At 60.7% G+C, this 20,665-nt stretch overlaps 1 long non-coding RNA gene across 1 annotated transcript; it reads right to left on the reverse strand.

Annotated features, from left to right (window-relative positions):
* Nucleotides 1-1,052: 1,052 nt before the first annotated feature.
* On the reverse strand, nucleotides 1,053-13,635 carry LOC308353737. Its single transcript, XR_013967803.1, has 5 exons — nucleotides 13,419-13,635; nucleotides 11,218-11,354; nucleotides 3,548-3,858; nucleotides 2,184-2,310; nucleotides 1,053-1,957 (listed from the first exon to the last, which is right to left on the reverse strand). It is a non-coding gene; the product is annotated as an uncharacterized lncRNA (long non-coding RNA).
* Between the last annotated feature and the right edge of the window lie 7,030 nt (nucleotides 13,636-20,665).

Raw genomic sequence — 20,665 nt, forward strand, 5'->3', positions numbered from 1 at the left:
GCATATTTTGTGTGTCACTGATGTGGATGAGATGACAGTTAAGAGGACCAGGACTCTCCGCGTGTGTCAGTAGCAGCACACTCGGTGGTGGGACTGCATTAGTGTCTGAGGACTGTCGTAGACAAGCACCAGAGCCGGGTGCCTGAAAAGAAGGGAGATTTGTTCTCTCCAGTCCTGGAGGCTGGAAGTCTGGGATGCCGATGTCGGCAGGGCCTCGGTCCTTCTGAGATTTGGGGTAGAAGAAGCCTCCCTGCGCCTCCCAGCATCCGGCGGTGGCTGCGCCGCCCCCCCCCCCCCCCCCCCCGCCTTCCTGGGCTCGCAGCTTCCCTGCTCCGTCTGTCTGCGGCTGCCGTCCTCTGCGCTTCTCTCCTCGGCTGGTGAGCCCATCAGTCATCCTGGGTTATGAGCGACTCTACTCCGCTATGACCTCACGTTCATTTGGGTCTTGACTGCACCCGCAAAGCTCCTAGTCCACATCGAGTCGTGTTCACGGGTGTCAGGGGTTAGGACATCAACCTATATTTTGTGGGGGGCATTATTCGACCCGTAACATGGGTTCAATCAGCCCTTCTGTTCCAATCCTCTGTGTCTATTGCCTCTTTGCTTTAATGGGTTTTATGTCTTCAGAGCAGTCTGAGGCGCACGGAAGGACTGAGCACACCGGACATTTCGCCAGCTGCACCCCTCCCTCCAGCACAACTCCCACCAGTGCTGACCTCCTGTCTTCGTGTGGGGCACTTGTCATATTCGACATGTGAGACACTCTCGGTACACTCACGTTAAATGAAGTCCGTGGTTTCCATGAGGCGTCCCTCTTTGTGTTGTACATCCCACGGGTTTGGGACCATAGAGAATGACGTGCACCTGCCAGACGGCATCGGGCCGAGGAGTTTCACTGCCCCCCAGAATCCCCGGTGCTCTGCCTGTTCCTCCCTCCTCCCCAGCCGGGGAGGTGATGAGCACTGAGCTCCTCAGGTCTCCGGAGCTATGCCTTTTCCAGAAAGCCACAGAGTTGAGATCATACGGGAGGCAGCCTTTTTTTTTTTTTTTTTAAAGGATTTTATTTATGAATCGGAGAGGGGAGGGCCAGAGGGAGAGAGAATCTCAAGCAGACGCCCCGCGGAGTACAGAGCCCGTGTGGAGATCCATCTCAGGACCCCGAGATCATGACCTGAGCGGAAACCCAGAGTCGGCTGCTGAACCGGCTGAGCCACCCAGGCACCCCGCACACCCGCTTTTCTTGATGGACCTTCTCCTATAATATTTTGGCTCCTTGCTAATGTTTTTCAAGCTGTCATGGAGTTAGTTTTCTTTAAAAAGCATGTCACACGATCTACGCCTCTTTATCTCTTACCAGGACAATTGAAGCTCTTCACACTTGGGATCATCCATACATGTGGGGCTTACACTTGCCATCCTAGATCCTGATTTCTGTTCGCATCAACTGTCGAGCTTTCTGGTTCCGTCAAACTAATCATTCTGCTGTGACCCTCTGCACGCTCCCCTGCACTCACCGTGACTCTGCCCCCTGCCTGGCTATTGGCGGCACCAGCCGCCGTCTCTTCTGTCCCTGCTTTTTCTCGTTGTGTGTTCCTCGTGCGATGACATTTGTCTTTGTTTCCAGGTCTGGGGTCACCCTTTGGTGGCATTTGGGTATTTTAGCGTCTCGTCTGCTTGCCGCAGCAGCCTCCGGATGACCAGCGACCCTGTCCCCGAGTCGCGCCGGGGTCCCGGTGTCCCCCGCGAGCTGCAGCTGGCCGGCTGCTCCTCTGTATTTTCCCTTCTTGCCTTACAGCCGGGGCAGGGGGGGCCGCTGGGGACACCGCGCAGACCAGCTGAGGCTGCGTGCAGGTGTCCCTACAGTACTGGAGAGCTCTGAGGAGGTGTCGTCTGCTAAAGCCAGGGGGAATGTCATCATCTGCCTGGAGACGGAGGGGGCGGGGGCAGGGGTAGGAACCTGCGAGGGAGAAAGAGGAGCGTCAGGCCCAGGACCCTGGGCTTCGGGAAGACGCTGCTCCCTGACAGAGCACAGGGGAGGTGACAGTCTGGTAGGAAAGAACCTGGCTGAGCTGAGGAGAGCGGGGAGTAAGGAATCGGAGTTCCGGGACTGAGCAGGGCAGGAGGGCAGGTGAGTCCTCCCTCCCTCGGGTGTGCCTCCCCTCCCCGAGCCTCAGCTTCCTCACCTGCGGCAGGAGAATCCCGAGAGCTCCCACCACATTGCTCTGCAGACTGGGAGGAAGCCTCTGGAACAGTGCTCTGGAGAGGAGTGGGCGATGGTGGTTATCCTGCCCGCCCTCAGAATGTCCCTTCCTGCAAACCCCCCAAAACAGGGACGCCATGTCACGGCCCAGCCTTCTTGGGGCGCCGCCGCTTAAGCACCTAGGGGCACTCAGCCAGCATCCGTAGGCCACGAAGGGGCCCTAGGACCTGGGAGATGGGGAACCCACGTTGGGCGGGATCGCGGGGGGCTGCCAGGGGAAATGGGGGGGTAGTGTTCTGTGGGTGGAGGGCGGCATGGTCCCGCCCAGGCCCGGTTCCGCCCTGAGGGTGGGTGAGCGGAGCCGGGGACTGGGCTCCGTGTTCCACCAGGGACCTGGCTTGGTGCTCACAGACAGGGCCGGGGGCGGGGCCGAGCTCAGGGGCGGGGCGGGGCGGGGGCGGGGTCGAGCCCGGGGGCGGGGCCGGGCGCGCTGGGACCGGCCGGGAGGGTGCGGGTCTGGGAAAGCCCGGTGGGTCGTCCGGGACCAGAGGTTTCCTCTCCAGGCCCCGGTTCTTGCTCGCCTCGCTCCGGCGGGCGCTGGGGAGTCGGGCTCCCCGCAGCCGCCCCCAGCCGCCCCCGCCCGCCCCCGGGAAGCCGAGGGGAAGGTCGCGGAGAGGCAGGAGCCCTGCCGGCGCCAAGAGGATGCGAGGAGGTCGCCAGGGACGCGGGGCCGAGGCCGAGCCGCCGCGGACACCGGCCGGTCACTGGCGTCCGCCGGGACCCGAGGGGCCGTGGTCTGGACGTGGAGCAGCGCGCCAGAGGCCGGGCAGGGGCGCCCCCAGCCTCGGGCCGCGACGGGCGGTCGGGAGCTTCCGGGGACCAGGCGGGCTGGGCGCCACCGAGGTCCTGGGTCCAGGTCCGGGTCTCTCGGAGATCGGGGGGCCCCCCCGCGCACGGCCCTCTGCACCCGCCGCTGCCTCTCCCTGCACTAGGGTGCTCAGGCCGCGCCAGCGTCCCTGCGGCCAGGGCGTGGTGGGCCACCGGCCAGCGGGCGTGGTGGGGGCCGCCCCCACAATGCTCTGATGTCCAGGACTGCGTGTGTCTCCGCCCTGGGCCGACAGGTGTTTGGGGAGGAGGGGGTGCACCGCAGAGAACAGGGGGGGCCCAAGCATGGGGGGTGAGGGCACCGCCCTGGAGCGTGTCTGGGAATAGCTGTCGTGGGTTGTGGTGCTCAGGCTCGCTGTCCCCCCAAATACTCCCGATTTGTTGGTGTTTACTGTGAGCCAGGGCTCTGTTCCGGCCCCTGACCCTCAGGAAAGCCGGGTGGTGAGTGGGCCTCTCATTTACCGGTGGAAAACTGGTTGCGGGAGCTCTGGGTGACGCTCTGGGTCACGCGGCAGGAAGGACACCCCAGGGGAGTCTGGGGTCCAGGTCCTTTCAGTGGCAGCTCCTCCCTCCTGCTTGTGCCCTCGGCCTCCTTTATGGCCCTTTGTCCCTTTTCTCCTCGAAAAATGCATTCACAGCATTGATAGAGCAAACCACACGGGAAGTGTGCAGCCTAGTAAGCCGTGACCCACGTACACTCCTGGGGTGGAGGCTCCAGTCGGGGCGAGAACTCACGCATCTCCCCACGAGGTCCCTCGCGCCCCAGGAACTTGCTGTGGAAAACAAAGCAAAAGAAATAGAGAAAAAAAATATCAAACTTCCTTACAACTTACACCCATTGACAAGTCCTTGGGACAGGCAGAGTGACCTTCCTCTGGGACCTGAGCTGCTCGTGTTCATATTCGCTAGCGGCGGAAGGCAGCCTTAGTTTGACACTAGCCCGACCCCCAGGATCCTGTAAAAGTCCCCTTCGAAACTCCCTCTAACTCCGTCCCCCCGGAGATACGGGTTGTCGGTCATCCCCCAAGCACATGACCCACTGATGTACATCTGAAGGGTCTCACGACTGGGGTTTTACCGGACGGGAGGCGGTGAGCTCCTCCTCGCCGCAGCTCGTCCCTCCAGGTCCTGGGACCCTTGCTTCCAAAGTCCTTAGAGACTCACCCTCGTCCTGAGGCTCCCCAACTTTAAACTATAGAATCAGTCTCTCTCGTGACCCCACTGCAGCTCTTTCTGCCCTCGGGTCCTGTCCCTTCTTGAGCCTACGACATCTCAAGAACTCTTTCCAGACCGTTCACCCCAGAACCCCATTTCGCAGTGTCCTGGGCTGTCCGGGTTGACCTCAGGCTGCCGGAACCAGCGTGCTACCTGCTCTGGGACTCTTGATGACCAAGGGCTCTGCCGCTGGTCCCCACAGCCCTGTGGTTCCCGCCACTTCTGGCCCATGACTGACCCCATGCAGACCTGAAGACTGAGTTCAGGTCTTTTGAGAACCCTGGGGAACAATCCCCCTTCTCAGATTCCCTACATCCCTTTATCCCTTCATTCCACCAGGATTTTTAAAGACTTGGGAAGTACCAGAAGGCCTGGGACCGGGAAGGACAGCTGCCACAGGGAGCCAGGTGAGAAGGTGACCTTGGAGACATGAATGGAGAGTCCCCCAGGGTGTGAAAACGAGGGGGACAGGCGTGCCCAGAGAGGACCCGGTTTGGGGGAAGGCACCCCCGTGATCAGCGGGGCATGTGAGGGGAGAGCGGGAGCGCAGAGGGCTGAGCAAAGGAGCCGGTCTGAGAGAGAGAGGCAGGAGGGGGACCTGGGGCCTTGGAGAGGGCAGTCACGGTGGCAGGTGGTCAGCCGGGTGTGGGGCGACCAGGCTGCTTTGTGGGTGGCTCCCGCGAGGTCCTCGGCTCCTTCACCCTCAGACCCTGCACCCTGGAGCACAGACAGAGCCGTGTCCCGGAGTTCTGGAAAATGGCAGGGCTCCGGCTCCGGCTCTCCTCTCCTGCGGCGGTCTCACGGGAGCAGTCGGGTCGCTCAGAATTACAAGCCTGACCTCCACTCCGTGTGGACCGGGCCTGCGTCTGAACAACCCAGTGTTTCTCTTCCCGGAGCTCAGAGGCCAGCGTTCTGTTGATGGCACTTACTGTTTCTTTTTAAGAATTGTTTCTTTGAGGGGGGAAGGGCAGAAAGGGAGGGAGCGAGAATCCTCAGCAGACTCCCGCTGAGCCCATGACCTGAGCCGAGACCGAGTTGGACGCGGAGCCCACTGAGTCAACCAGAAGCCCCAGGATGACGCTTACTGTCCTAGCTTTATCAGGGTGTCATTTGCATGCCATAACTTGCGCCTCTTTTAACTGCGCTGCTCGATCATTTTTAGGCAGTTCACGGAGCTGTGTCCTAGATCTTGGGACGTTCCCCAGAATTCCCCGGTGCCCACCTGCTCCAACCCTCCCTGTTCCAACCCACCCCAGGCAACCACTTTCTGTCCCCGGAGCTTCCCCTTTTCTGGACTTTCCGTATCAACGGAGTCTTGGAACATGGGACCTCTCGTGCCTGCCTCCTCCCTCTGTGAGTGCGTGTTTTCAAGGTTCGGCCGTGCCGGAGCCGGTGACGCATGCTTGTTCCTCTTGCTGACTCCTTCCCCTGAATGGACGTACCGTAGATGCACCAAGATGAGGATTCGTCTTCCTTGTTGAGTTTTAAGAACTCCTTAATTTGGGATACCTGGTCCTCCTTAGAGGGATGGTTTGCAAATGTTTTTTTTCCCTCATTTGTTGCCTGTCTTTGAATTTTCATCGTGAGGTTTTTGACTGCAAAAGTTTTGATTTTGATGAACTCTTCGTATTCTCTGTGCTTTCAGTGTCGTGTGTAAGGAATCTCTGGTTGCCAGAAATGGAGTCCATTGTTTTCGTCTAAAAGTTTTCCGGGGGCACTTGGTTGGCTCATTAGGTTAAGTGTCTGCCGTCGGCTCAGGTCATGATCTCGGGGTCCTGGGATGGAGCCCCAGGTCGGGCTCCCTGCTCAGTGGGGAGTCTGCTTCTCCCTCTCTCTCTGCCCCTCCTCCCACTTGTGCTCTCTCCACCCTCCCCCAAATGAAGAAATAAAAAAGTAGAGAAATAAAAACTGTCATGCCATCGGGTGGTCTCATTGGTCTGCGCTCTTGTCCTAGCCTTCTGTGCCAGCTGCTTGTCTCGTGATCCCGTCCATCACTGACCACGTCCATCACTAACTGCGTCCATCACTGACCATGTCCCTCACTGACAGCGAAGTAGGATTTTGGAAACTCCAAGTGCAGCCGTTGAGTGGACGCTTGCCCCTTCAGCCGTGTCCCTGTTTGCCCGTGTGCTCTGGGGCCAGGCCACTGGGCACGTGCATGTTTGCGACGGTCGTGTCTTCGGTGCCGTCCTCTAGCGCTCATTTCAGCGCGGTCATTCAGACTGCAAGGGAAGGGCGTGCTCGGGGGAAAGAGGCCCTAGGGAGGCCTGCCGAACTCCGGGATCCGTGGGGAACCCCGGGCCATGTGCTGGCAGTGAGGAGCCGCCTGCCCTCTCCCTGTGAGCGAGAGGGAAGCCAGTCGTGGATCAGGTCGTCCAGATGCGGGCAGAAGGCTCCAGCCCCCTGCCGGCGGGAGGCAGCCTCGATGGGAGCCGACGTGCCTCCACAGGAGGGAAGTGGGCAGGCTGCCAGGAGCAGAGTGGAGGGACCCGGGTCCCTCTGCTGCCTTGCGGGAAAAACAAAATGCCGCTCCCTTCGCACCACGGCCTTCCTCCTGATAACACTAGTCTTGGTCCTCTTTGGGCAAGAAACGTGTGCCGCCGTCTGGACCTTCCAAGCAGCAGCAGCAGAGCTGTCCCCCACCCCAGCGGCCCCACAGTCGTGACAGGCATGGTGAGCTGTCCCTCCGCACCGACCCTCCCACTGAGGCCCCCCTTGTGAGTGAGCTGTCTTTCCCACTTACAGATGGGGAGCCATGTGCTGGGGAGTGGGGAAGGCCAGCGGGGGAGCCGTGCTCTTAGCTTCCACATAGAGAAGGTTCTAGAACTGTGGAGTAAAGGCCCATGGCTGGAGGATGGGGACATGGCCAGGATTTGCTCCCTGGAGCAGCCTCGGCTGCACTGTCCACACACAGGGTCCCACTCTGGCCGCGGCAGGAGGTCACACGGCAGCGCCGTCCACAATGACAGCCCTCCGGCCGCCCCGTGGGTGTGATCTGTCACCCCTGCTCCGGCAGTGGCCTGTGGTGGCTCTTTCCACAGCCCTGGCTTCCCGAGCCTCAGAAGCGTGATTCCAGGGATCAGACGAGCCGGGGCCAGGTGAGTGGGGTGAGGGCACTGGCCGTGTGCTGGGGGACGGGGGGTGCCACGCAGGCTCACGCTGCACCTGGGCAATGCGTCGCGGACCCGGGCCTCATCCTCTTCGCCTCTGGTCTGCCCAGAGCACCCAGACTGCTTCTGTGGACTTGACGGGGTCACCCGGGTGGGTCTGACCCCCACCTCGACCTCTCTTCTGATGTCCCACCTTCTGGCTCTGGGCTCACCCGTGTGTCACACAGTGACCCCCAGCTCCTGGCCAGCTGCTGCTCTCAAGACCCCAATTTAGTGAAAGGCCTCACCTCCCCCTACCCCAGCAGGACGTCTGGCAATCTTCCCTGCGTCCTCCCCCTCCCCCCAACACTGCTGGGAACAAGTGTGCCTCTCCTGCCTGTCGGTACCTCTCTGTTCCCAGAGTGGCTCTGTGCGCCCCCTGCCCTGCTCTCGGTGAGGCTCCCTCACCTTTCAGGCAGTTTCCATGCTGTCTCCCTGGCCCCCGCTGCACAGAGCCCATCCTCCTCCTGGAGCCACAGCGATTTCCCGGAACATAACCTGTGAGCCCCTCTGTACTCTGCTCCCGCCCGCCCGTCCTCTCCAGCCCACCTCTCCCACCGCGGGCCCCCACCCCTGTGTCCCACCCAGGGGGCTGCGGGCGTCCTGTACGCCCTGTACCGGCCCGACTCGGAGGTTTTGCATGCGCTGTGCCCTCTGCCAGGACCACTGCCCTCCCCCCTGCTTCCTGTCTGTCTTGTCCCCTTGTGTCAGCCAGTGGCTGTGGGTCACAGCCAGCCAGTTCGTGCAGTGACACACACGGCCACTGCCCTCAGGGGCCGCACACGAGAACACAGACATGACACAGTTAGTTCAGAAAAGCCACTAAGTCAAGAGTAGCAACTACAAGGAGCAGCAGTGATGAAGCCTGGCGTGGAGAGGTCTGATTTCACGATGCTTCCAGGATAATGGTCACCGTCGCACCCTGCACTTGTCACTGGAATCAAATTCTGTGCCTGCGGGTCACAAAGCTCCTGCGTGTTCCGCCTGCCTCTCTGTGGCTCCCCCAGCCATGCGCTGTCCTGTGCTGCTTCCCAGCAGAGGTGGGTTTTAACCAAGGCCAGGAAGACGGGGTGGGTTTTCCTGAGTCCCCCACCCAGCTCCGCTCTAGGGCTCCAGGAGAGGAGACAGTTTTCCTCCACCCTCTTAAGTCCCTTCTCTGGGTCTGGAAATGGACAAAAACAGGTGAACAGGTGAAAAGCAGGCAAAGTGTCTTGATTAATTTGTGGGAGCCTCACTCCCAAGACCATGGAGACCAGGAGAGGTGTCTACCTTTTGGACAAAGAGGCAATGGACGTGTGACGAGTGGACAGACATTGGGCTTTGGTTGAGGGCTGGTAAATGGCACAGAAGTAACTAGGAGATGAGGGCGAGTTTCAGCAGGTTTGTGCATACAGCCTTGGGGGCCCTATATTCCTTGGCTCTGGTGACAGCACTGTCCTCCCCGTGGTCAAGGGAGGAAAGATCCTCCTGGGACATTCTGACCTGCTTCGGGGTAGAAGGGCTGTTGGCTGGGATCACGGGGAACTTTCTGCTTCTGCTCTCTGCAAAAGTTCGTTCAACTTCTGTATTTCATGTATTAAGGTGCCATGTTTGGAGTTGTGTGTCCTGCCCCTCACTGGGCTGCTGCTGTACTCGGTCTCTTTCTAGTATCCAGGACATTGAATGTGCTGCTGCAGAGACCTCCCAGCACTGGGCCAGGCCCTTGTGCAGGGAGGCACCTGCCTCGAGAGAAGGGTTGCCTACGACTTCCCACGCAGGTGCCCCATGCTAAGGGTGGCGGCCCTTCTCCGGAGAGCGGGTGGAGGGTGCAGGTCGTATTTCAAGAAATTGACTTCATTTCCCGAAAATGACTACCCAGGACCGCGATCATATAGGAGATCCACCTTAGTGTTGTCGGGAAGGCCCATGCTTTTCCCAGAGCGGTCTCACCAACCAAAGTCACTTCCGGACGGTTTACACATAAACAAGAGATTTCTCAAGACGCTCTGCAGCAGAGAACATGAGGTGAACATTTTCAAGACCCCAGAGAGGCAGAGAGTAGCCACCGGAGGCAGCCAGGCCCTCACCGACGCCTGAAACGAGCGACGGATGTTCCTTCCTCCACTTCTGGCTGGTGCACAGATCTGCCGCTCCGTCCCCCATTAGGCAGTTGGAAGCTGGACCTCCCAGGAAAACTGTCCCTGAGATGGTGCCACGGCTTGGCCTTCCCTGCTCACGAGAAGGAGAACCAGCCAAAACGGGCAGCACCAGGAAGGAAGAGCCTTGTGCCCACCGGGCCGGCGAGCCGGGCTGCTCCTTCCATCCCGGGACGGATCTGGCAGCTCCGTTTCCCACTCAGAGCCTGGAGGACCCATGGCCCCCACGTGAGACCTTCTTGCGCCGAGGAAGGCCTTGTGCCCTCGGGCTCCCGGCTCACGGGAGCACAGCTGGGGACGACCCCACCCTCGTAGCCCCCAACCACCGTGGGTGCTGGGGTCCTGGCACGCTGTCCCGTCCACATCTACGTCCTTGTTCTCTGCATAGGAGATGCACGGAGGGCAGGAGAGGGGGCCGTGGGTGGAGAGCCCGGCGTGGCAAGTGAGGCGCACACTAAGATGCCCCTTGAGTGGACAGGGGCCCAATGTCGGGGCCGAGACCCCTGTTCCCGCTGGGACACCACAGCCTGGCCCCAGACGCCACACAACTGCTTCCTCCCGGGGCCCGCACACACACCAGGGCAAGGCAGAGAGCTGGAAGACGCCCCACACGCGGCCAACGCATCGCTCACAACCCAAGGCCAGAGAAAGCTCTCCCCGGCCTCGGGTCCCAACCAGGCTCCAAGTCACCGGGTCTCCCAACGACATCGACCGAAAGCAGGCAGGTCGGGGGGGCGGATAGGCACGCGGGAGCATGCGTCAGCGATGCGGGAGCTCCCGGGGAGGGCCTCTGGCCAAGGAAACCCTCTGGAGGCAGCACAGGTCCCCCTCAGACCGGCAGGTGTCTGGCCTGGGGACCAGCAGCGCTGGGGAGAACGGGGTGACACGGAGGACCGGTGCAGGTCCCCCGGAGAGAAGGGGGATGGGCACCCCTGTCTGGAACAACCGTGGGCAGCCCCCATCCCAGGCCGCAGAGGCACCCAGCACCTAGCAGTGCTCGACCTGGGACTCAGCCTGGAAACTCCAGTGCGGTTGCTCACGCCAGAAGGGAGAGAGCAGGGAGAGACCGTGGGGACAGCTGGGAATGGAACAGCGCTCATGCCCAAGCGCATGGACGCCATCCTCGGTCCCAGTCCCCAGGACAGCATGTCCTGGAGCTACTGTCCCAGTGTCGTCCGGGCCACGGGATGCGGGAAGCCCCTCCTGAGACGCCCTCCTGTTCCTGGGAACATTCAGAATGGTTGGAGGAGGAGGTGGACAGGATCCAGGATGACAGACGGCCCAGGAGAAGGAAGGGCAGGACGGGGAGGACAGACGCACGTGGCCGGAGCCACCATCCAGGGTCTGGGCTGGGACGGCCTCGGACCTCCCTCCAGCCAAGGACTCCTGACGGATGGGCCGCACTTCTGTGCTTCCACGGCCTCCCTCCCTCCGTCCTCCCGTCCCTCCGTCCCGCCGTCCCTCTGTCCTGCCCTCTGCTTTCCCTCCCTCCTTTCCTCCCTCTCCCCCAACCTGACTCCCTCCCCTCCTCCCTCCCCCAGCAGAGGATCTGGGCCCCCAGCTGGGAACTGAGCACGGCGGCTTCATCCGGGAGCACCCCCAACCACGTGGTCCCCGTCCCCGTGGCACTCACGGTCACCGTGGGAGCTGACAGGGGACAGGCCTCGGGCTGAGCGGCGGGGTGGGCGCCGGGGATCTGCTCCGGAACACGGGCCCGGCTGCACCAAGAATGGAGAGAACGAGGCTTCGCACGGCCTCGAGACACGAGTCCTGAAAAGGGAGGCAAAGTCGGGATAGCCTCGACTCGACGCCCCGGGAGTCCTCCTGCCCCACCGGCCCTGACTCCTCGATGCAACAAAGACTGCCTCAGGCAGTGTTGACTGGGGGTTTGGGACACAACTGTTTGGCCCCAGGGACAGCATCGCAGCCAACATCCCCAGGGCCTCCGAGTTTTCCTAAGGGCCTCGGAGGTCCTCTGAGCCTTCCGTCGTCCTCCTTGGGAAGCTCTGTCCTGTCATCTTCCTTGTCTCCTGCCTCTTCTAGGACACTTCAGGGCCTCCCCCGCCACGGCCGCCCTCGCCAGGACTCCCCGAACCCCGTGGCGGGATGCCCGCCTCCAGCGCTGGGCCCCCCACAAGCCCGGCACGCTGTGTGAGGCCTGTGCGCTCGCTCGGGGGTCCCGAGGCATCTCCCGTGCAGTGCCCCGCACCTCCCTGCGCTGGGTGTCCTCGGACCAGCCTGGGAGGCCAGCGGGTGCCCATAGCACAGGCAGGGAAGCGCGAGGCCAGAAGGTCCAGACGACCTGCTCCCGGTCCCAGCGTGTGGAGCCTGCGCCGAGGGGGCTCTGCCCGCAGAGGAGGAGCTGGGCCCAGGGAGCCCGAGGGTGGACATGGCACAATGAGCCCAAAGGAGGGGAGGGAGCGCCGTGGGGGCCTTGACCTCAGGCCCACTGGGAGACCACGTCGCACCCGCACCGCTCTGTCCCCAGGGCAGGGGGTCGTCAGGATGTCCAGGCTCCCAGGCTGCGTGGCTGGCAGCCACCGGCTGGCACGGGAGGAGGCACAGCTGCTGCAGGAGAGAGCCCTCCGCAGAGAGGAGGGGGCAGGCGCTCCCCCAGCGGCAGGTGCTCGAGGCCGGGTGGCGCGCGGGAAGGTGGGCACCACCTTGAACCTGGGGATAGGGACACCCCACCCCACAGGCTCGAGTCAGGTCACCAGGGCAAGTCCACCGGGCAATGTGAGTGTGGGTTTGTGGCCAGACTCTGTGAGTCTGGTTCCCTCCAAGGATCCTGCAGGCAAGGGCTCCTTCGTGCAAGCCCGGCTCCTGCCCACGGCCCCGGGCCACGTTTAGAGCCCGGGGGCGGGGGGTGGACATGTGAGGACAGCCCGTGTTTGTGCAGTGGGCAGTGCTGCGACAGAGCCACTCGTGCTGACCACGAGCCCTGGGCAGTAGGCTCTGGCTGGTGATTTCAGCCCCCTGTCTCCAGGAACTGGAAGAGGATTCTGGGCCGAACCTATGCCCGTCTCAGTCCCTGCCCATGGGGCCCAATGCCTCTCTCAAGATGGCCTGGGGAAAGGGTCACCCAGGCCTCAGGACGATCCTGAGGGCCTTCGGGGAGCTCCCTGGAGGAAGGAAGCTCCGCCTGCCGCAGGCCCTGCACCCCCTGGGCTCTCACGCCCCCCCCCCACCCCTTGGCAATCCTGAAAGCTGATGCTGTCACCAGCCCCGCCTTCCAGGGGCTCCGAGGAGCCAGGCCACTTGACTGTAGCCGTGCCTGGCATGCTCACGGGTCACCTGGGGTCCCATGGCCTCACTGCTCAGCTCCTGCTCAGGGACCTGGGGTCTGGCACGGATTGCTGGGTCTGACCTTGCCGTCCCCCTCATGAGCCGCATCCTCTAAGGGACACACAGGAGGATCCAGCCCGACTGGCATTGCCTCGCTACCAATCCACAGCGCGTACGAGTCTCCCCTTCCACTTCTCTGGTTGGAGGAGGGCTCCCCGGTAGCCTGCATGTTGGGGTGCGCTGCCCCTTGATTCCACGGGAGAGCGGCCTGGTGTCAGGGCTGTGTCTGTGCCGAGGGGGGTGGCAGCAGGCAGGAGCTGTCCTCCACAGTGACATGCAGCCTCCTGAGAGGCAGCCAGGTGTGTCCCCTCAGTGGGCCCAGGAGAGCCCCGTAAGGCTGCTGAATGCATGCAGTTTCACATTAATCCCGAGGACGGGGGTCCCTGGCACACTCTGTGCTGCACACGCACATGCACCCGCACACACACCATGATGTCTTTGGTCTCTCCTGCCTCCCGGTCCCCACCCTCTGTCATCTCATCTACTTACTTTTTGACAGCAAACACCGTTAGTCCGATGGTGGCGTCCTGTGGCCGGAACTGCTCATTCGGGATGTCAGTATCGGAGCTCCCTTTGCAGAGGACGGGGGCCAGCCACGGGGTCAGGACGAGGACATCGTTCCTCCTGCACCACAAGACAGCCGCGAGGCAGTGTGGGAGCGGGCTGGAGCGTGAACACGCCAAGGGCCCTGGTGCTCGCCACCCCCACCCGGGACAGCCCCCTTCCCCGGCCTCTACCCCTACAGGAAACCACAGGGCACGCCCTCCTTCCAGAAGGACTTCACACCTGCAAGAGACTAATGAGATGCAAACCCATACTCAACCCTGTGCAGCCCTCCCCGCTCTAAGCAAGCCCGGACCCTGCGGGACCTGAGTGGGAGCGGGGACTCCCCAGCCAGGAGAGGGGGCCCTCCCCTGAGAGGGAGGGAGCTCCCCTCCCTCCGTCTCTGCTGGGCAAGGGACAGAAATCGGGAAACGCCAGCCGGGGAGGGAGCAAAGCACAGAGAATGATCTTGGGGCCCCGAATCCAGATCTCGGCAGCAGGGACAGGAACACGATGACAAAGCCTGCGCCAGGCGAGTTTTCAATGAACCCGCCCTCAGCGTCTGCCTTGAATTTCCTAAGTTTCTGGAAGGAAGTGAAGGGAGGGAAGGGAGGGAGCACATTTCAGTAAATTTACTCACAGTGGGGTCCGCACGTTGGGCCGGGGGTGAAGCATCCTGAAAAACACACAGCGTGATGTGACTTTGCAGGAAGGAGGTGGCGCCCAGTGGGGCTGGAGAGCTGATGCAGGGGTCCAAGCTTCTGGGTCCTTCCAGGAGGAGCTGACCCCACAGGCTGCACCCCGCTGTGTCCCGCACACTCGTCCGAGCTGAGGCTGACCGGCGGCTGCTCTCACCCCATGTCTCATCCTGAGGCCCCTCCCATCACGGGGGTCCATCCCCAGGCGCTGCACGCAACCGGCCTTGATCTTGTGGGGCTAACGAATCTCGTCCACGTGCACACACGTTCGCAGCAGCAGGTTCTCAGGGGCCGACGGGCGGAAGCAGCCCAAACGTCCATCAACAAACAAGCGAGACGCCGTCTGTCCACACAACGGAATACGATTCAGCCCTAAAAAGGAATGAAGTCCAGGGGCGCCTGGGTGGCTCCGTGGGTTAAGCCTCTGCCTTCGGCTCAGGTCATGGTCTCAGGGTCCTGGGATTGAGCCCCGCATCGGGCTCCCTGCTCAGTGGGGAGCCTGCTTCCCCCTTTCTCTCCGCCTTCTCTCTGCCTACTTGTAATCTCTCTGTCAAATAAACAAATAAAATCTTAAAAAAAAAAAAAAAAAAAAGGAATGAAGTCCTGACAGACGCTACAGGGAAGGAATCTCAAAAAACTGGGCTCAGTGAGAGAAATGAGACCGAAGCTCCATATTCTGTAATTGCACTTCTGTGAAATGTCCGGAGGCGGTAACTCAGTGGGGAGGAACGCAGGTTGGTGGGTGCTGGGGTGGGAGGGAGGAGGGAAGGGGGAGGGACTGCTTAATGGGCTCGGGGTCTTTCTGGGGGTGACAAGAATGTCCTGCAGCAAGAGAACGATGGCAGCCACACAGGCGTGTGACTGCACTAGAAGACACTGAGTCAGGTGCTTTAAACGTTTGGTTTTCTGTTATATGAATTTCATCCTAACAATAGATATTTATTTTTTTAAGGACTGTATTTTTTGAAAGAGAGAAAGAACAAACAAGAGAGAGCACCGGCAGGGGGAGGGGCAGAGGGAGAGGGAGAAGCGCGCCCACTGCTCCCCTGGGGGCTCTTCCCTAGCACCGCCGGCCCATGTCAGGGGCCGGGCCTCAGTTCTCCTGCAGTGCACTGGCAGCGCCCCACCAGCCCTCCCCACACCACCGAATGGTGCTTCGTGTGCCCTCCAGAATATGGGGACCATAGGCAAAGGTAAGACATCTTGGCGTTGTGCCCCCAGCAGGACCTGGTGCGTAAACATTCACGTACTCAGTGGCTGTTGGCGATGGCCTGTTACGGGGCAGGCCCTGTCCCAGGAACGGGGGAGACTCGGAGGCGCCTCCTTGCCAGCAGGCTCTGCTGGACCTCACGTGCTGCTCCTCCGTCCTCTCCTCTGTGCTGCTGCATTTCACTACGCTCGTTAATACAAGTAATCTAGAAGCAAAACTTCTTCTGTTTTCTGGGAAGTGGACATGAATCAAAATGATCTGTTCTCTAAACTTTTGGGTAGGATTCTGTAAAATTTTGGGCCTCGTTTTATTGCGTCATTATTCTTTATTTTGCGACAGGGTTAACTCTGGACATTTTCTCCAGTTCCTTTACGAAAGCAGTCTGCCTTTAACCTTCTCTCTCCCCAAATCACCTTTGCTAAATTGTATTTCCTAGGAGATGATCTAGCTTGTTCAGATTTTCAAATCTATTTGCATAGAATCAGGCCAAGTAACCTTCTTTTCTTTCTTTGTTAATAGTTTGTAGATTTGATGTTGTGTGATTCATATCTCCTCTTACCCACACCAAGTCCTTTTCTCTGCTTCCCTGTCGTTTGCTATTCTTTTTTAATGGGGATGTCTAATCGACTGTTTAGTTCTTGTCTTTTAACCTAAGTAATTAAATCAGTTGACTCCTGGGGCGCCTGGGCGGCTCCGTTAGATAAGCGTCTGCCTTCGGCTCAGGTCATGAGCTCGGTTCATGAAGTGCTTGGCCAGAAGGAGGGACGCGATCCCAGACTGGCTCGTGTGTGCGATCAAGGTCCGACGGGCTAGCTGGGGACGCAGGATGGATTCCGCGCTCGCCTCTGCTGCCCACACAAAACCTGGAGTCCGCTGAGGTCTGCACTAGGTAAGTGAAGCTCCCAGACACCCCCTGGGATAACAGAAAGGTAAGAAATCCCCATGGAGAGGGAGATGCGGAGGAGCCTGGCCATGTCACCCGCTCACCCACCCAACAGACGGTCACGGGAGGATCAGGAAGACACACCTTTGCCACATGCAGGGCTCAGACGCCTTGGAAAAGCAGCATGGTGGCTCCTCTCTGAAGCTGGGACGCTGCTATGAGACCGTAACTGAGCTCCCAGGGCCAACGCAGGCGTCACGACCCAACAGCAGAGAACATGCGCGAACTTCTATTTCCACAGGCCACGTAGGCAACGTTCCCACGACTTCCTGCCAGACTAGTGCGGTGAGCCGGATGAGACGACCCACCGGGGGCTGGAGATCCTCTGGCCCCCATCCCCAGGTCTGGCAAACAGAAGCCTCACTTGGGCTACCTGATTGGTCACAGGCCCTCTCCGAATTTCTAAACATGCATTAGTTCACGTCCTGGGGCCCCAAACAGGAGGGAAGGCCGCCTCCCTTCTTCCCAGTCTCACCCGAAGAACCAGTGCCAAGGGGAGACCCCCCAGTGACCTAAAAACCACCAGTACTTTGCCCCCAAAATGGCTTTATTCGGGAATAGCAGAGAACTACAATTGGGGACGTGCAAGCCATAACAAAACCACCGTGAAGTCCGACAAAGAAAGGAGAGTTATTTTATGAGGACCCTAGAAGGGGCTGTCCTGACCCGAAGTCCCCTGGGCAGGAGCAGGACTTCAGGGCGAGGGCGGGTCCTCACTGGCTGAGCCGCTGGGCCTGTGGATTTCTCGTCGCAGATGCAATGTCCCTCCCTCCCTGTTGGGTCTGTGGTCATGATTCCCTCTTGAGGATACATCCCCTGGGGTTTGTGATGACGGTTCTCCCTGGAACAGACTCTGGCCGGCACAGTGCCCAAGAGCTCCTCTTCCTCACCTCCTGACTCCATTCCAGTGAGCTCTCCCCTTACTACTTGTCATCCTACCTCGACGTTTGGGACCCTTGGAACCCCAGTTCCCGTGCAGGAGGGGTTCGGAATAGGGCGATCTTCATCCACTTCCCTCTGCCCCAGGAGACTGGGGTACCTTTGAAACTGGGGACTACCACCATTTGGTTCTGGAAATGTTTCTGACATTTGGTCCTTGGACGATGTCTCCCACGATGCTACACTCAGGTGTGTCACCCCTGAGGCACACAACACCCGGCATTGTCTCTCAGGCCTCCGAGAACCCCCTGTGATTTTCTGACCTTTTCTTCTCTATTGTCCAAGTGCCATCGTCCACTAATGCCCCTGAATGAGCTGCTCCTCTTGCCACGTGGCCCAGGACACATCACGGGCTGCCCTGCCCCACACACCAGCAGCCCCGAAGCTCTGGGCCAGGGAGGGACGTGACTGGCCAGGCCTGGGGAGGCCGAGAAGGTGAGTCAGGGCATTTTCAGGGTTGACGCTTGGGGTTAGGTTCCATGACCCGCAGGTAACTCAGAAGGACGTTTTCAAACTTCTAAATGTGGAACTTCGGCAATCACCTCTTGACTCTAACAGCTAAACCCTGCTGCGGCCAGACAACAGGCCTGGGAGGACGCCGATTCCTTGAGACAGAAAGCTTGCTTCGTGGACCAGGCGGTCCGTTCTCTGCTGCCCCAGATGCGGGTGGCGATCCGGCCGCTTGTTTCCAGACACAGCGCTCTGGGTCCTTAGATCAAGCTCCCAGCTCGCATCTAGATCTTCCGGGTCCACTGCACTTCTGCCTGGTGTTTCTCGGCCAGAGAGAGGCACCAGATAGCCTCTGCCTTTGTTTGTGGGCACATTTCCCCCGGGGGACTCGCAGCTCCGTCACCATGGGCGTCGGCTCCCGTGATGGAGGCGTCAGAGCCCCTCCGTCCTGCCGTGACCTACCTTAGCCTCTGCGGTGCTGTGGATCCCCAAGTCCGCTCTGGCCAGGATGGCCCCGCCAGCCTTTCCGAGACAGTCGATGTCACTGGAGCTCAGCCAAACAGTTAGAAGGGCTTTACTGAGGTATGACTCAGGAGCCAGGAACCCCCGGGTCTTGTGTGTCTGCAGTGGTTCTGCTCCCCTGGGGGGGGTGTGGAACTCCACCGCCTCCTTGGGCCCCGCGCATCGCCCCGCCGAGTCCCAGCTCCCAGCTCCCGGCCTTCCTCGCCTTCTGCCTTCTCCTGCTCCGACACCCTCCACCCGCCCCGGCTCCCCCTTCCTCCCGGCACAGCGCACGCCGCGCTTGTCCACTGGCCGCCATCGTTCTCTCCCCACTGAACGTTTATTTCTTTTAGAGAAACAGCACGAGCAGGAAGAACGGAGGGAGAGCACGAGGGATTGCAAGCAGACTGCACGCTACCGGGGGAACCTGACGGGGCCTCGATCCGAGAGCCCTGAGGTCCCAACCTGAGCCAAGACCGAGAGTCAGGCGCACCTGAGCCACGGAGCCACCCAGGCGGCCCCCAGCGGGCACCACAGTCTTAACACTTCCCATGTGGGTGTTCGCCTTATCTAACTTTCGCTGCTCTTACAAAGACACTCAGGATGACGCCCTCCCAGTCACAGCCTCGTCGCTTCCGCCCTCTGCCCGTGGCGAGGCCGGTGCTACCCTGGACTTGGGCCATAGCGGTTCTGAGCTGCCTCCCTTCCAGGGGGGTTTTGGACGGACACGGACGGTCCCAAAGGCCACACTTTCCCGGCTCGTGTCAACACGGGAGGGGAAGGAGCCAGGGAAGAGCCCCTCGACCCTCGCGCCCTCCGCGCCCCCTCGTCCCACAGACTTGCGGGCAGCTCGGCGGCCTCCCAAGGGAAGGCGGGAACCCGGACCCGGTCAGCCCCTTCCAGGCTCTGAAGGACCTGGGCCTCCGTTCACCGTCACTCTCCCTTTCCTTCCCGGGGGGCTGAGCCCTCCCAACCAGCTTGTGGGGGGAGCGCACGGAGCCCCCGGGCCGAGGAGCGCAGACCGAGCTCCCGCCGCCGGCCCACGAGGTGGGAGGGCAGCCCCCGGGCCGCAGGCTCACGCCAGGCCCGCCCGGTCCAGGTCCTGCCCGTCAGTGGCGCCGGGTTCCCCTTCAGCTTCCGCCTCTTCTTCTTCCGGCGCTGGGCCTTGTTGGCTCCATCAGCTCCCCGAACCCCAAAGTGTTGGGAGATGAGGTGAGCTGTGACCCAGAGTTCCCTGATGGCCGGAAAAGGAGGGGGCTGCCCCATCCCTTCTCCCTGACAGCCCTTCCCAGGCCCAGTGATCCCCACTCCAAGTGCACAAGAGGGGTGGGAAATCTCGGCTAGTAAACAGAGCTTCTAGGCGGAGTCAAGATGGCAGAGAAGCAGCAGGCTGAGACGACATCGGGTAGCAGGAGATCAGCTAGACAGCTTATCTAACCATTGTGAACACCTACAAATCCAATGGGAAATCGAAGAGAAGAGCAACAATTCTAGAAACAGAAAATCGACCACTTTCTGAAAGGTAGGACCTGCGGAGAAGTGAATCCAAAGCGACGGGAATACAGACCGGGGGGGGGGGGGGGAGGGGCCGGCTCCCGGCAAGCGGCGGAGCAACGGAGCACAAAATCGGGACTTTTAAAAGTCTGCTCCACGGAGGGACATTGGTCCAGAGGCTAATCCAGGGAGAAGCCCAGGCGGGGTCAGCGTAACCCCAGGTCCCGCAGGGTCACAGAAGTATAGGGGGTGTCATACCTGCCGCAGAGCTTGCAGGTATTAGAGCGGGGAAGCCGGCTACAGCGACAAAGCCGAGGACTGAGCTCTCAGCCCGGGGTTACCTTGTGCCGGTCGCAGGCTGGGTGGGTTCAGAGCGCGGCCGGAGGTCACGGAGACGGAAGCAACCGGGCACATTTTTCCAAATGCCAGCAATTGACTGCTTTCCTACCGGCGCGACCGCAGGCCGGGGAGGCAGGGCGGTTGGGCGCTTTTCTCTGAGGGCGCACTGAGGAGGGGGACCCTGAGCTCTCGGCTCCTCCGGGCCGGAGACTGGGCGGCCGCCATCTTCATTCCCGTCCTCCGGACTCTACGGAAAGCGCTCAGGGAACAAAAGCTCCCGAAAGCAAACCCAAGCGGATTACTTAGCCCGGCCCCTGGCAAGGGCGGTGCAATTCCGCCTGCGGCAAAGACACTTGAGAATCACTACAACAGGCCCCTCCCCCAGAAGATCAACAAGAAACCCAGCCAAGACCAACTTCACTCACCAAGAACAGCGAAATTCTAGAGGAGGAGAAAGCAAATCTTATCTGGACAAAATGACAAGGTGGAAAAACTCACCACAAAAAAAAAGAACAATAGGCAGTACCAAAGGCTGGGGACCTATCAATACGGACATTGGTAATATGACAGATCTAGAGTTCAGAACGACGATTCTCAAGGTTCTAGCCGGGCTCGAAAA

The sequence above is a fragment of the Martes martes genome (assembly GCF_963455335.1).
Source record: "Martes martes genome assembly, chromosome: 12".
Lineage (NCBI taxonomy): Eukaryota > Metazoa > Chordata > Mammalia > Carnivora > Mustelidae > Martes > Martes martes.